This window comes from Embiotoca jacksoni, unplaced genomic scaffold (genome assembly GCF_022577435.1).
Source record: "Embiotoca jacksoni isolate LCO1_2020_lvr unplaced genomic scaffold, fEmbJac1.0.p SCAF_48, whole genome shotgun sequence".
Taxonomy (NCBI): Eukaryota; Metazoa; Chordata; class Actinopteri; family Embiotocidae; genus Embiotoca; species Embiotoca jacksoni.
In genome coordinates this window covers 947,444-964,827 of record NW_027185401.1, presented here as the reverse complement: position 1 = coordinate 964,827, position 17,384 = coordinate 947,444, and the positions used below count along the sequence as shown (strand labels likewise).

At 42.8% G+C, this 17,384-nt stretch overlaps 1 long non-coding RNA gene across 1 annotated transcript; it reads right to left on the bottom strand.

The window, feature by feature from the left end:
* Window positions 1-882: 882 nt before the first annotated feature.
* LOC138210871 (uncharacterized) lies at window positions 883-17,063 on the bottom strand. The gene is made up of 3 exons (XR_011179293.1): window positions 16,436-17,063; window positions 16,171-16,352; window positions 883-1,513 (listed from the first exon to the last, which is right to left on the bottom strand). It is a non-coding gene; the product is annotated as an uncharacterized lncRNA (long non-coding RNA).
* Window positions 17,064-17,384: the final 321 nt, after the last annotated feature.

The window sequence follows — 17,384 nt, the reverse complement described above, 5'->3', positions numbered from 1 at the left end:
AGGTGTCTTCAATCAGCTCGTCACGGGACTCCACCGACGTCAGACTCGCGCACCTGCTTCCTGTTAGCCCATCAGTTTCCTGAGTATTTATAAGAGCTCGTTTCCACCCGCTCGTCCCCCTGAAGCGCTGCACCTCTCTGGATGTCTGCATTTCAGTTCCTGCGTTCCCGTTGCGTCAAAGAACATCTTGAATTTAAGACGCGTGTTGAATTCAAATTGATAAATATCAAGACTCTTACGTTTGGCTTGAACCTTCAATCTGCGAAAACTTAAAGCAAAGAATTGAACCTGCTTCCTGTGCGAAGGGGAAAACCGTCGGCACACTTTAATGTGCAACTCAGAAATCGACCACAAAGCAGACGATCAACATAATCAACCGGCAGCAAAACAAAGAAAATGAAAAGCGCATAAACGGAATAGAAATACCCAAAAGAAAAAAAAAAAATGTTTCTTCTCGATTAGTATTTTGTTTTGTGGGTCAAACTTTTGTTGGCCGTCGTTGTTCCCAGACTCCCAGTACACTTTTCTTCTTTCTTTTTTTCACAGCAGACATTTCCACTTGTCGTTGTGCAGGAAGCTCACCGGTGTGTTTGATGACGGCTCTGCTCCACCTGTTGGAGGGCCGGCTGTTGTTGCAGGCTGCTTCCCCGTCAGCGATTACTGGAACACTTCATAGAAGTGAAACCTGTTCAGTACCTGCAGCAACAAGTCAAAATGTCTGCCAAAGACGAGGCAAAATCACACTTCTTTGTATTTTGTTTTTTTGGCCACCTAGTATTTGATCTGTGGCTGCTTTCTCAGTTGACTTAATTGCCTCTGATCTTCAGTTAAGACGACGAGAGGAAGAAACTTGCAGAAAAGTCACTAAAATAGTGCAAATAATGGTTTGACTTCATGTTTATTCTCACTATCAACAGATATAAATATCCAGTATTACATGCATTCTCTATGCAAACTGATATATGCTGGAGCTCTGCTCGTTTAAAAGCCGTTTTGGTAAAAGTCTCCTCCTAAATTTGATGTCAAATGCTGCTTTGTTTAAGAGACATTTTCATTTATAGATTTAAGTTGAGATTTTTGGTGGTATCTTTTACATTTCTAATAACCACAACTTCCCCCAGTTCAAATCTTTGTTGCATGTCTCCCCATTTACTGATTTTGAGAAATGTACAACAAATAGGAAAGAAAAATATGTTATTGGTTTACAACTGGAACAATTCTCTTCATGCATAAATGAGTTGACCACATTAGAGGAGATGAGCCGAGCGGCAGACAGAGACACGTTGTAGTGTGTACAAACATCCACTTGGTGGCAGCAGATTCCCAGTCAGACTCCTGCAGTGAGCTCTCAGCCTCAGGTGGATAAACTGTACCGAGTACATGAAGCGTTACTGTATGTAGATATACTGTATATTCATCATCCTTCTGTGGCTGCGGGAATATTTCACTCCTTTCATCTGTTGTCGCGTCATCCTCATTCCTGAGAAGGCAGTTCAGGACGGAAGGGAATCATCTACACAGATTTAACATGTAAAAACAGGAAACTAGTCAGGACATGATATTAGAGTTTATAGAACATTTTAATGAATGGCAACACATGCAGTGTTTCACATAACAACACATATAAAGGAACATTTAAAAATATAGAAAAGAAACGAGATGCATAAGAACAGATCGAATTAAACACAAATACAGTTAAAATATAAAATAACTTGGACAGTGAGAACATGATGCCTCCAGCCTTTTTTTGTGTGTCTGAGTGCAGATTGAAGGTTTCTTATTTGTCTCCATCGGCATCTTTTAAAGCTGCATCAAGTGATTTATGACCACTAGGGGTCAGTAGATAACATAAGTGTCCTTCAGGCGAAATCTTGAACGACATCAAGAGATATATGAAGATATTTATGTCATATACATATATAAATATACACGTTTGAGTCTGTAAGTCACCTTCTCTGGAGACCCCGAAGATCTACGGTTCGAATCCACATGTGGACAATTACAACTGGTCAACAATGTTGGTAATGTGTTCATTTGCTTCTCATCTTCTACTGCTTGCAGTCTGGACCCCGATCATTACCACTAGCGGTATATATTTCTGGGCAGTGCGGTGGTCCACCGTCGCCTCACAGCAAGAAGGTCCTGGGTTCGAATCTTGAAAGTTAAAAATAATCTATTTTTTTAACGATTTTTGACATTTCAACATTTAACAGTTGCACACTGCAGCTTTAAATTTTTCCTCCCGCTCTTCTCTCTCTGCTTTGAAAGTGGTCTTGAGAATTAGAGACGTAATTTGCGGATAAATCAGTAAATGAAAACGGATGGACTCAGAACATCTGACCGCCACGACGGACGGTGACAAACAAACGCTGTGCGTTCAGGAGAGATTTATCGTTTCTCTCAGCCCGTATGGATTTTCTGTTAGACATGTAGGAGGAAGAGGAGGAGGATGAGGAGGAGGAGGAGGGAACAACGGGAGAGGCAGAGATGTGGAGAACGGAGTTGCTATGGTGACATCAGTATGTTGAGGCTGCAGTGTGTGTGTGTGTGTGTGTGTGTGTAACTAACTGACTGAGCTCATGTATGAGGGAGAGTGTCGTTTCGCAGGTGAAGGCGAGTTTGCTGGATTTTGGATGCTGGAGGTATTTCTGTGCAGCAGCGTCACTGTCTCTTCTTGAAAATGCACGTAAAGTATAAAAAAAAAAAAACCCCGTGGCCATATGATGGATGTCTTTCCTCTTAAAGGCACTCACACAGGTGTTCACTTCAAGTTGAAACTTCATGAACCTTTCGGAAAGATGAAGGCGGAGCTTTCCCACAAATACAAAATTCAACAGCACAGTCAGAGGTCATAGTTTTACATTTCCACGTTTTTTTTGTTTTTAGAGGGAGTTTCAGAAGATAAAATAAGCAGTAACACTGCAACCTGATAGAATGGCCGACGGTGTAATACACACACCCGTCCACTAGAGGGAAACCTATCAGTGTCACGTCTGCTTACGCAACATGTACCCGTGTTGCGTTTTGGTTTTTTTAGGAAAACAAAACCACGACAAAATCCATGTGATTGGGGTTATGAAAAAAAAAAAAAAAAAACTACAAAAACAGCACTTCATCACCTCCCAGATAAAAGTCCACGACTTGTACCAGCTAGCCACGCCTCCAGCTTCCTCACATGGACTTCAACGACCTTCGTACTTCATCACCTCTGTCAAGTGCTGGTTGTCACATGACCTCTATCACGTGATCCTGCCTCTGTTTATGTACATCCCTTCCTTCCAATATCCATACTATTTAGTAGAGAGACCTGAAACAGTCGCTGCAGCAAGAAGTAGAAATCTCAGGATGTTTTCTTTTCTTTTTTTTGCCTGGCTGAAAAATGTTGGAGATATTTTTTCATGTCGCACATTTTGTTTTTAGATTCAGGATCCCAAGATGTGCACATAAATTAATGTCAATCTACCAAATCAAAGACCGAAGCTGTTTGGGAAAAAAAAAACCTCACTCACTCACAAGACGTGTAGAATATTTCTTCCAAATTGTCTTCTAAAAAAGTTTTCACTTGAAATATAGATTAAAAAAAATAAATAAAAAAAAAAGCAGCCTCAATAAATTTTTAACTGAATATCATTTAATAAAAAGAAAATCCAAGGAGAAGCTGAATAGAAGTCAATGAATTGGCTTTGAATAATAAAACATTCACCAGGAGAAGGTCAAGTTTTAGCTCTAGCAATAATTGTTTCATCCAAACATCCACTGATACGTCTAGAAATGAAGCTTTGAAGCTGCTGCGGTTGTTTATCGGTTAAAATCCCCGAACATTTGTTTTGACGACACGCTGTCAGTAAAGTTTGGGCTTTTTTAACAGCAGCTTTCTGGTAGAAACTTAACACGAGGCGACCAGGAAGCAGACCACAACCGGAGACAGGGTGTAATAGATGTCATTACCCAGGCGGCTTCGGGCTCGGTGGGGGTCAGAGGTCGCAGTCGGGGCCGAGCTCCTCGTGTTTCAGCTCATTTTTTTCTGCTCCCAGTGATTTCAGACCCGACTGACCACAAACCACACTGCTGCCGACCTCCATTTTCCCCATCGCTTCTTTTTTTTTTTTTGTCTTATGTTGGCTGGTTCAGATCTGGGCTTTTTACTACGACTCACAGTTATCGAAGTTAAGTGACCTCTAGTGGTCGTATCGAAAAAGACATTCAGATGAAGTTTTTTTTTTTTTTACTTTTTATTGGGTGTGCCGTTGCCATGGCTACTGCCGCACGGTGAAAAATCAGCACTGTTTTTAGAAGGTGATGTAAAAATAAATGTAAGCAGGTCTGACAAACGTTACGTCCGTGCGCGGTGGGAAATGTCGTAGGAACGTAGAGTGGGATGGTGCCGACAGTGAGTTTAGTCCTCCGGTTATCAAATACCGCAGCTAGCTACGCAATTTTATTGCAATTTTATTACAGAGGGTACTTTTTTTTTTTTGTCACAAGTAATACCATTAAATGGTAACGCCGTCGTGTTTTTGCGTAAAGTGTACGGAAGTTTTTATTCATAGCGTTTTATGCGTCGTACCAAAAGATTCCACAAGAGGGCACACCACAGAAGGAAGGCACGTGAGCCAACATTCAGGACGCATACTGGTTGACGTGAATGTGTCATGTAAAAAGGAAGTATCTGTGACCTAACACACTGAAGCCCCCCTCCCTCCCCCTCCCCCGCCTCATCTCCATACTGCCCCTACAGGTCATCTGTATATTGCATCTTGCTTTTACACGCAACCAGCGCTCAACACATAAACAATATACAATACCTGCTTCCTCCTGTGGATATGAAGAGTACATTTAAGGAATGAAAACACAACTATTCTTAGTTTCTGGTGATTATTCACAAATGAAAACATAATCATGAATATTATATTCCAACTTCTGCGGGCAGATCGTCCCGAACCCTCCACACTTTTTCCCTAAAAATGATAAATGTTCAATTTTCTCAGCTTTGCAGCCTCATCGAGTCGTCGTCTCGGCTTCGAGAAAAATATTGTTTTACCAACACGCCCTGTTTTTCTCCTCCGTGTCACACACACACAGATTGCCAGGGAGCCCGTGGCATCGCAGCTGAGCTCGGATTATTACCTCAGAGCTCGAGAGCCTGCTGTCCGAGCAGCCGAGTCCAAGTGACGAGCGTTTCATTCACAGCGAACAGAAACTCCCCGCGCAGAGTTCGCTTTAATCGTGAAACGGGGAGTTGATCCTCCGTCGGGAAGTCACCAGATGATTCCCTGATCAAAACTGTGTGTAATGGAAGTGATGACAGGATGATGGTGCGCCCCACCTCCTCACCCCCTACCCCTCAACCCCACCACCACCACCTGGCTGCCACCGAGAGGCCCCCTGGTGACACAAACGGAGAAGCGATGTGACAGCGGGAGTTCGTGTCAGAGGAGCTTCTCTACAATCTGCCAGTTAAAAACGGTTAAAAATACTCGGGTCAAAACGAACCGAATATGAATTGGACGTCACGTTCACCATGGCAACCGCCTCCTTCCCCGCCGCTGATGCTCCTCTCTGTTGACCACAAAGAGTCGACTGCCATCTGGGCCAGCAGGCGGAGGGACAGGAGAGAAGTGCACACACACACACACACACACACACACACACACACACACACAAAACACACACTCCAGCGAGACACACGCATGCATAAAAATCATGTTAATATGCCACAAAGCAGCACCGAGGAGCGAATGCACAGAAGCTGTCAGCCAACACAACCTTCAGCCCCGACGAAGTTAAAAGAAATCTCAAATGACTCGCAGACAAAAACTAAATTCAAATATGGATCGTTTTATTGTGAAATACAGAGCTGAGCGAAAACCAGATGGATTGACAGAGACACCTTCATTTTCAAATAAAGTCAGTTATGACTCTTTTGTCTGAAAACAAACAAAAAAAAAATGACTTTAGTCTGCAATGCAAGAAAAAGAAATGATCTGCTACACTTTGTCTCTCCGACGGCTTGTAAACAGTTTTAAAAACATATTATTCAGAAAAATGTGCTTTCTTTTGTCTTTTTTATAAAATGGGAAAACAAAAAAAGGTCAAAATTAAATCGAGCCGAATCGGGGAAAATGGGCTTCAGGTTCCTCGTTTAGGAAACTATATAAACTTTGGTTTACGTTGAGGATATATCGTGATTTTTACCACAATCTTTCCATAAACAAACTTTGCCAAACATAACCATTAATAAGTCTGGCAATGCCGTCGCTAGTAAATGTTATACAGCAAAGAGCACGTATTTGAATTAAAACCAATAATTTGCAACCTGCAAAATATGCTAATTAACATTGTTTCCTGAATATTGTACGAATTATTTCCTTCTAAACATATTTACTGCTGCACTTTAAATACATAACTCCCGGCGTTGTTCCATGCATGTATTTTCAGTGTCCAATGTTTTATTCGTGTTTTTTTTTTTTTAAGCTCGGTGTACTTGTGTTTTACACCCGAAGTGTTTTGTGTCCTCGTTCGGCAAGTTTTATGAAAACGGTGTGATTTATGAAGGTGATTTATTTAATGTCCTAAGTTTTTTACAGTTTATTTGAAATGCCATAAAGTTGAAAACCAAATTGACCTCCATCAGACCTTTTGATCGCAGCGTCCACACAAATTCATATCAAATATCATATCGCACGGACACGGTGGTGATGATGATGGTGATGATGATGGTGATGATGATCGCGGTGGTGCTGCGGGGGGTCACTGACACAAACACCCACGTCCCCTGCACCACCCCCCCCCCCTCCCTCCCTCCCCCGAGACCCAGCGCCCTACATTCAACCATCAAAACCCACCGTTACATAAAACCACCGCCACCACCACCACCACTACTACAAGCCGGCTTGCTGCCTGTTGCTAGGCAACAAGCCCCCCCGAGTCCCTCCCATCACAGAGTCTCCCCTGGCCGCGTACCTGAAAGTGCTCAAATGGGTCAACGAGGACAAAAGAAGAGAGACGGACTGGAGGGGGAAAGAAAAAGAAAAAGAGAAAGAAAGAAAGAAAGAAAGAAAGAAAGAAAGAAAGAGATGAAACAATAACAAAACAAAATCATTAAACATGTCTGCGGGACTGCAGCAGATCTGCACTCGGCATAATGAGCAGTACGAGTCTACAAGGACTCAACGAGGAAGAGAGGGAAGAGGAGGAGAGAGGAAGGAGAGAGGAAGGAGAGAGGAAGGAGAGAGGAAGGAGACGAGTTGTGGCTATCAACAAAACGAGACGGCAGCTGCCTCGACATTTCTAAATATTCACTCAATCTGGTGTTTGGATTGCTCCCCGAAAAAAATAAATCCTCCTCAGGTTTTTTTCATTCAGGTTGTTTTCTGGTAACCGTGGAGACCAAAAGCACCGATTTACATCATTTTAACACTGGCAGTAATTTAGATTTGTTTCCAATCAGTAGCATTTTTTGGGGGGGTCGTTTTCTGTGATTGAACGGCACGAAATTTGAAAAACTTGTAACTCGGTACGTCGTAAAAAAAAAAAATTAGAATCGATTTTCCTGAACTCATGAATGAAAACCAGCTTCTCTGTATAAGGGTGCCAGTTATATGACTAACAGATATCTTAGCGGTAATCTGCTAATCAACCACATAACGATCGTCCAATCAAACGACAAAAGAAGCTCCAGCTTCTCTCCGCTTTCATGTTTCAGAATCATCGTCGTTTCTTCTTCACGCTCTTTGTCCCATTAAATGTCTTTATATCTCCGATTAGATGATAAATCCTTCTTTCTTTTTTTGTTTTCCTCCTCTCAGACTGAGGTTGAACTCTGGATGCTCGGACCCCGTCGTCACGCCGACGTCATCACTCCGAGTTCGTGGCCCCGCTGCCTCACAGACTGGGAGCATCTGGAGTTCACTATTAATATTTAGCATTATGTTTATACTTATATTAATATATAAGTCAATTATTCTGTATATTGAAGGTGGAAAACAGCAAATCCTGCATTAAATCCTGTTAAGAGATCGTGACGGGAAAACGTAGCGGCGCCTCACACCGTGACGATGCCTCACACGAGGTGGGTTTTTTTACCGGCAAAAGTTTTTATATTGCGCAGATGTTTGGTTGTGAAGTAGATGGAAAATGTATGAATTATACATTAAGAAGTGCAGCCAATATTAAAATGAGTTTTCACCCAGATATATAAACATTCAATGTGCATATATATATTGTTTATTTTTGTTGTTGTGAAGCTTGTAGTCGCCCTTCAACAACCGATCACGGGCAGGATGTTCCTCTCGCTGATCCAATCTAGCACGGACGATCCGACCGCAGGACGTTTATAAAGACGGACCCGTTGTACAAAAAGTCCAACGAAAATTAGCCGATACAAGCGCTCATGTGGAACCAGAGTCCACGCAGCTGTGACTGGTGGGCGGAGCCATGATACCGAGGTCCCGCCCCATTCACCCATCTGACTCTATTTCTGCGGCTGTTTTATGGCATCAAATAACTAATTAAAGTCAAACCTGTTAGAAAAGTGAACGCTTGGATGAAAAAAAATGATTTGAGGTGTGATTTATTTGATTTTTTTATTTTTTATTTTAAGCTCATGTCCCCATCTGCTACATCGAGTGGGCGGAGTTTATGGCCTATACTGCAACAAGCCGCCAGGGGGCGTTTTAGATGTTTTGGGTTTCACGTTTGGGAACGTGTTCTGCTCATGTTGTCTGTCTTTAATTACAGCCTGGCTCACCTCCCCAATTTCAAACACGTAGTGCTGATCTTCACATCGACCGAGGCGAGAGCAAGAAGAGCGGCGAGTTTCCTTCAACGCGGCACAAACCCCACAGTGGACAAGTTAAAGTACAAAATGAAATGTCACCCGTGAGCATTCAAGTACGTGTATCTTTGTAAAAGTGTAACTTCGGTTCAAATCTTGACATGTACTTGAAAATTAGCGCTAACGTTAGCAAGCGAGGCTAACCAGCCTCCACTTTCTAAGAGTTGTAACTTCATATCATCGCTGTTCCTCCTCAAATTTGTAATTTGGCAAAAGACACATACCGTACAGCTGAAGGTATGTAGAATTGAAAACATAAACCTTCGTGTGTTAAAGCAGTAAGAAACTCTAAAGGGGGATGACTGTAATTTCCAAACTTGTAACTACAGTTAACAGAAACATCAAAGTTTTAGGTGCAATTTGTATTTAATGGCACAAATTAAAGGGCAAAGGAATATGGATATCATCAGCCAGTCGGTCGAAGTCAAATAACTGAAGCCAAATTGAATTTCTATTGTGTTTTATCGTCAGTGTACATTATCTTCAAAGAATCTGCAGATGTTTTATTTCCGCTGACCGTCCATCACTCCACGACGGACGATTTCCAAAGGTTACAATCCACCTTTCAAAATGAGAAAAAGGTTCACAATACAGCTTTCATGGTTTTTCACTCAAAGATGATTTAATGAGAATTTCAGCTTGATTTGAAATTAAAAGTACATTTTTGATTAAAAAAAAAAAAAAAAAAACACATTCGTCAGTTTCTGATGAACAGTTGTGTGAAAAAAGAAGGAACCGAAGCCTCGAACATGATATTACACACAAAACTGTAAACACACACACACACACACTTCATCAGAGCTTCCTGTCTAACAAACCCTCATGTTGGATCTCAGGTCGCTCCTTTTAACTCCTGCACGCCGACAGATCTCTACGCCGCCTCTGAATTATTAACGACATCCCTCATCAATGTTTGATTCCGCATTTTACGATTCGCTCTCCTCGCTCATGATATACTCCTTTTGAAACGTACACAACCCCCGATGCAGCGAGTCCCGGGTCCGTGATTAGCGGGAGTGTTGAAGTGAAACAACACAAACCTGTGGACGTGTTCGGTTTATTGGGTTTACAGGTGGTTTGATTGGTTTCTGCTGTGGAAAAAAAAAGAAGCATATTTTGTTCCTTTTAAGGCAGTAATATTGAAGTAACCCTGATTTTATTCCTTTTTTTTTATGTGGTTGTAAAATTTGTATTGTGCAAATGCAATTATTTACTATGAATCTTGTGTCTTCAATCTAAGACATTTTGCTCTCTCAGACCTGTTTTCATTGACAAAAAAAAAACTTGGCATCGACAGCTGTTGATGAGCTATCTGCTAATATTAACATTACAATCAGCTGGGTCACGGAAGTTAACTTGTGTGTGGAACATGTGACAGAATAATTTCAAATGAGACACTAAAATAAATAAAAGTCCAACATCCAACCGCTGGGTGTTAGCGTTCGTTTATCTGCCGCTTTGATGCCTCAGTTGCAGCATTTGGTTTATTTTTATGGGCCGAGAGTGACCATATTTGGAGTAGCAAGGGGTGGAGCTTACTTGGAACCCAAAGACACCATGCCCCGCCCACCTATACTGGAAACTAGAATGACCCCAGCCGCAATTTAACAAACGGCACCGTAACGACTTGCGGGAAACATTTACTGACTTTGTACTTCAGGAGAGAAGTTGGCGCTTTTTTGAATTGCAGTCAGATGTTTTTTGTTTTTTTTTAGCCTAGTGGCCCTCAGTGGTATTGCACTTTAAGGTGCTTCAACATTCGCTTTACGTTTCGGACCCGGAGACTTTTATATTTTGTGTACAGTCCGAGTTCTTTGTCATATAACAGCTGAACCATCCTCAGTTCAGACATGCAGCTGTATGTACTGATTTCCTTTTCCTTCCTTGTACTAGTTTCCTTTTTTTTTTTTTTTTTTTCTAATCCAAAGAACTGCTTGAAGTTGACACTCTGAGCAACAGTATTAAAAAAAATATTACTGGAGAGTCAAGTCAGTTTAATTTACCGGCCCAAATATGAAAAAAACCCAAATTTGCCTCAAGGGGCTTTACAATGTGTTTGAATGCTTCGACCTTTAGACCCGTGATAGTGTTCGAAATCTGTTCGGAGAGTTTTAAAGAGAAGATCAACATCTATTTGTTTCACATGGGGAAATATGAAAAATTGCAATTCTGCATTTAATTTCCTGTTTGGAGTAATCTTGGCAAAAAAATCAGACTCGGGAAGAGTTTGAGTCGCAGTGTGAACGCAACCTGAATATATATATATCTGCAGATCATAGTTTTCAGATGTAAAGCGATTTGAAACTTTTACTGTAAGAGGTTTACCTGAAACGACTTCCTGCCTCCTACTTTTCTGTCTCTCTCTTTCTCTCCGTTAGACAAAAACAACACAGCAACCTTGTTAATTTCCTGCCAAAAATAACTTCCGCTTAAGATTTTGTGACAACAGTCCCACCACGGCCTGTGATCATACCACTCCACTTGAAAAGCGCTGAAAATAGTTTCACCCTCTGAATTTCTGTCACTTCTCAGCCTATAAACCTCTTAAACAGAAGCAGTCGGAGACGAGCGGCACCCTCCGTCCCAGGAGAGACACTCGAGGGAGAATTTGTGAATCTAGGACAGTCGATGGCGCTCTGGTTGACTGACGCAGGCAATTGAACAGCAATCTGCTGTAATCACTGAGCTTAGCTATCTATAATTCAGGAGAGTGAGGGCCGGATGAATCAAAAGACAGGCAGACTTTCTGTAAAGAAGGAAGTAATTTGGCAGGCGCCTCGGTCCTGCTCGATGAAACAGCGAACAGCAAAAGAAACCTTGAATTAGATTCTGATGAAATCAGGCAGAATTGTGGAATTAGAAACAGAATTCTGTCACAACCTGCTAAGAAGAAAATATTCACGGAGATCGGAACCAGAAGCCTCCCGACGTAGTGATTAGTAAAATAGTTTGGAATATTAATGCACAAATATTTGATAGGTTTATGTTTTTCACCTTTTTCAAACCAAAATTACAAAAAAAAAAAAAAAAAAAAAAAAATTTTTCGATTCTATTCTTCACGTGAGGAATTGCGATGTTTCCTGGTTTGTTCAAAAGTCAAGTGTAGATTTCTGCAGTTAGCTGCCGCTCCGCAGGAACATACTGCCTCCATCACGGTGAAAAGATTTAAATTCTCTTTCGCAGTTAAACGGAAAGTCTGAAAAGTACTTGGGTCAGCTGTCATTTAACGGCAGCCGTCCGAGCCTTAAACTTTCTCAAAGTTGACCGTCTGAAGAAACACGTTCTGCCTGTCCGATCTGTCCGCCGTGCGCAGCTTTACAACGCAAATCAGACACCACTTAGCTCCCCCGCATCGATACCCTCCACTTAAATACACAACAGCACTCACGGAGCGGCTGACGCTCGCTCGGATGGAGGACGAGATCAAATAAAATGAACTTTATTGATCTCTGCGGAGAAAGTGGGTCAGTGCGGCGAAGCGAAGGAGGCAATAAGAAAAGCAATCGAACGTGAAAGAAGGTCTACGGTAGCGACGCCGCGAGGCCGCGAGCGTCATTGCGACGCAACGGTATGATTTTGTACTCGAACTGGTTCGTGTCAGCCGAACGGCTGCGATCAGAGTATTTCAAGTAACGTTCAGCTGAAGTGAACTTTTAAGGGGAAAGAAGAGAACCCTCCATTATTAAGCTGCACTAAAAACAATCTTCTAAATTATGATGGAGTTCGTGTGTGTTTGATGTGGAAATGTTTTTTAGCTGTATTATACGTCTACGTGTGTTTCTGAGCATATACATTGAAAGCACAGGAAAACACAAGCGTCCTGTAGGGGGCGTATCGTTCAAAAAGTAAAAATATTTTAATTTTATACCAATTTCATAAAATCCATTTTAAGAAAAAAACAACAACAAAGAATTACATATTACAATACAAATCGTTAGTTTTCATGCAGTTTAGAGGGGAAGAGCGTAACCCAGGTTATTTTCTGGTAGTTACAAAATTAGATTCAAGCTTTAAAGATGAAGGTGTCAGAAAGACTAATTCACCTGCGAACGGGTCTGGGTACGATCCATAAGGGAATCATTTGCAGTTTTATCCTGAGCAGAAATAGTTTTTGATGGAAGCTCCGCCTTCTTTTCAAACACCAGAGTGATGAGGTGCCGAGTGTTTATTCTGCGCTAGGGCTGAAATGTTCAGGTTGGGTTTTTTCACGGTCACCAAGAGTTAAAAATGTTAAAAATGCTGCGCTCGTCACTGTAATTTTTTTTTACCCAGCCGTCCAATCACAGTGAAGGAGGGGCGGGACAAAAGCACGGTACCGGGAACATATGAGCAGCAATGGTCTGGTGGAGCCCGGCTCATTCACGACTTCGGGCAACATTTTGCGTTACGATTCGGGAAACCAACAGAAAAATACCTGGAAGTTGTAAAAGGAACCAAAACGTTAAGCTCGTATTGATCAAACTTGAAAATCTGCTGGAATCTCAAAGACAAGATTTTCTTAAATTGTCGACTTATTCACAAATTCTGATCCCGTCATGAGCCGAGGTGATTGATCTGGTTCAAAGTCAAAGGAACACTAACGTTACTTCCTTTAAGGATGGTGGATGTGTGAGCCGAAGTTCGATGGCCGTCCGCCAGGCGATTGTAGAGATGTTTCATTTCGAGCCAAAGAGTTGGACCGATTGGCAGACGGACCGACGCGATACCCTCTCCTACGCATGAACAAGTACAATTTTATTGAAATTCATTATGCAGAGTAAAAGCACAGTCAGCCTGTCCGTTGGCTTCGCTGTCACTCAGATGAGCAGCTTTTATTATTAGTTTAACGTCGATGAAGCGGAAAGTTCTCGTCCGCCAATAAAAGACATTTCACATGCGAACTAAGAGTCTCGTGTTTTCAACAAGCCGAGCGAGGAAAGATCAAAGATTTATTCTTTTTTTTAATCAAAACCCACTCGGCTCTGTCTGTAGTTTTTCCTCAGAATCAGGACTACTGCCGTTGTTGCTTAGCAACCATTACCACCCATGAAAATATAATGAACAAAAGTGAGAGGATGCTGTAATCTTTGTGCTTCCTGCAATGAAGCAGACTGAAAATAACTCTTATTTTTCATGACTCTACTGACTGTTTCAGGTTGAGCAGAAAACCGAAACACTTCATCAAACATGTCCGCGCGTTCCCGTGAGCATCTGTAATAAAAAGAAAGGCTTTAATAATGCTGGAATTATAATGGAATCCTACTTTAAAAGCTCAAGATGGTGTTTTCAACCGTTCTAATTGACCTCTGCCGAGATTTATGTCGAGGTTTATTTATAAGTTGTCCGAACTTTAAAGGTACAACAGTACGTTTATGAGATATTAGGAAGTACGGCCGTACATCAAAAAACGTGGAGACATGCGTATAAATAATATTGACCTCCTGAGCTCAGTTTAATCCCTGCGTTGATTTATATGAATAATGGCAGGTTGGTTTTTTTCCTTTTTCTGTATTACCACAGTTAAATTAACCTTTGACCTTTTTCCTCAGATGGAGAATGTCATAATTTTATCTCAATTGACATTTGTGTAAAATCTTGTCCTAATTTGCTTTTCAATTGTCGAGTTATTGCCGCAAACCTGTTTTGTGAGGACGCAGTGGCCTTGACCTTTAACCTTTGATCACTAAATTCGATTCAGTTCTGACGCGACGCACCTCTTCGAGACGTGAGAATGAGATTTCTCAACCAAGCCGTGTATTTATTTATTTTTTTTCATTTCCATTTTTACATCCCGCCACTAGTAATTGGTCCGAACCAATTATTAGACATTCCTTAAAAAACGGGGAGCAGCCTCGACGTAAAGCAGACTTCCACTTGATGCTGCAACAGCTTGAATTGAGTTACTCTGTCCTTCCTTCTTGCAACTACTTGCAACACACGAGGTGTTTCCAGACGGTTGGTGCAGTCGGAGAGTGTTACGGCTACGTTGAACCCGTCCCTCAATCCCAGTGTTTCAAAAAAAAAAAGTATTACATTTTATTTATACTGCGTCAAAAGTTGACGATTGAGTTTTGGTTCAAACTTGCTTCAGGGTTAGGTCTTCAGTTGTGACGGTTTGGGTTTGGGTGAGTGGCAACGAGAGTCCCCACGGGGATGGTGAGACGAGAACGCGTGTGTTCCACCTGAACACCTCGTCACCTCCACGAGCAGAATTCAAACGCCGGCTGATGCAACATTAAACCTGCCACCAGCCGTCTCCACCAGCCGTCTCCACCAGCCGTCTCCACCAACCGTCTCCACCAGCCGTCTCCACCAACCGTCTCCACCAGCCGTCTCCACCAACCGTCTCCACCAGCCGTCTCCACCAACCGTCTCCACCAGCCGTCTCCACCAGCCTTCAAGAAAACTGCCTCAAAACGGCCGGTCTCTTTGTCTGTGTTCTGATTTTTTGGGGTCTAAAATGTGAACCTTTGCCGACACAGAGCCAAAAAGCTTTGAGAAACAACATCCTGAGAACAGAAAGCAGTTGAAGTGGGCTTTAATTGTTAGCACGTACATGTACAACACGACTGAAGGAAACCCAGATGAGGGCAGTCGCACTCGAGTCTGGACTGATGGTGTGATTGTTGTCTCGGGAGCGTTCCGACTCCGACTCGGCTGACGGGTCTTCTACCCGTACGGAGCGTCTCAGACCCGCGGTCGACTCGAGTGGACTCGGCCGCGGCTGCAGGACGGCGAACATCGGCGCCGCTTTACAGACGAAACGAGTCGCGCGAGATCAAATCAAACTACGTCGGTGTAAACCCGCGTCCTCTCGGTCTGAGTCTCGTTTGAAATGACGTCGATGTACCTTTTTTTTTTTTTTAAAAAGTCGATTTATCGGCCAGCTCTCCCGCGACGGTCGCTGCGGCCCGCACGGCCCGAGTGCCGTTTGGCCGAGCTCCCGTTTTCTGATCCAAAGCGCTCGGAGCTCTCCGGGGCTGAAGAGGCTCAGCGAGTCGATTGGTCTCTAAGTGGAAGACAAACTGAAGCTTGTTGATGCAAACGAGCCAAAAATAAACGCTCTCTCTCTTGTTCTAAAAATGTTGTGATGGGCGTCCTCAGAGGGGAAACTCTGCAGAGCGCCAGCTGAAGCTAGCAGAGCAGAAAAACAGCTTTAACTGCAACAACCTGCCAATGAATGTGAATGATGTCACAAACCAGACGTCATGCTTGAAAAGGGGGAAACAAATTCGGTAGTCATGGAAACAAAAGAAAAATTTAAAAAAAACCTCTTCTAAAACAAAAACGAATCAGTCATTTTGGCAAATGCCCCAAAAAAATTAAAAAAAATGTGTTTTTAAAGAATCACATACTGTATGTATGTTGAGTCCATTGCGATGAGGTCACGGTTACTTAGAGTCCACAGAAGGAGGAAGTCCAGCCGTGTCATCATTAGCACGTTAGCAGCAGCTCCATCTGCGTCCGCACGGGAGGCGTTCAGGCGCAGCGCTGCCGTCGGTCCTGTTGGAAGTGCTAAAAGCCCGACACACAATCGCTGCAGGTAGACACACAGTGAGTAAACTGACGCATCACCTCCATTCAAACTAGATATTGCATGTGAATCTACGAGCTGCTCACCTCTCTGCCATGTTTTTAACAGTTTCATAATTCTTCTCCCGCCCGGGAAACGCGAAAATTGAAATGCAAACATGCAGCCGACATACAGTCCAAGATTTTAGCGTCGGCCCATCTTTGTTGCATCAAACTGAAAGTGTGTTTGAACATGGACGATGAGAAAGGATTTCAGCACGATAACGTAGTCACATTTGAATGTTTGTTCGATATGAAGCCGAGTTGTTTGATGCCAAATACTCTGCACTCTGCTGTGGTTCTCTGAAGTACAACAAATAACCTCAATTCTACAAGTTTTCAACATCCATTTAAAAAAAAAAAAAAAAAAAACGACTTTTCTTCTTTAAAACAACAAAACAAACAAAAAAACAATACCTGCATGAAAAGGTTTATATTACATTTACGTTTGCATTTCCTTCATCAGTCCCTCCGTAAATACTCCCGGCGAGGAAGAACTACCGCGTGATCACAGTCGGCGAGTTGTTTTCACTTTCGGTTCGTCTCCGCACCGACGACACCGAAACACAACACGCAAAACCACCGACATATACATCTGATAAATGTGACTCAGACACACTGCTGCGTCTCCTGGGTGAGCAGTGAAATTGCCAAGTATGAGGTTGCCATGACGATCTAGCCGATGAAGCTCGCTGACTCCCCCCCCCCCCACTCCCCCCCGAGGCGAGCGGCATCGGCGGCACACAAAAAAAAAAAAAAAAAAAAGGCAGGTGGCCTCGGACAAGAGATGCGAAGAGAGGGGGGGGCGGAGGGGAGGATGAAAATTATAACAATCACGGCGCTCCGGTTGCGCTGTTTCCCACACGGAGCCTGACGGATGCACAGACACCCCGCCGGGCAGGACGGAGAGGTGGTTAAAAGAAAAGACGCAGCGAGCTGGAGGACGTTCGGCTGACGAGCGTCTCCGACGGAGCGGACGCGTCGAAGCCTTCCTGCT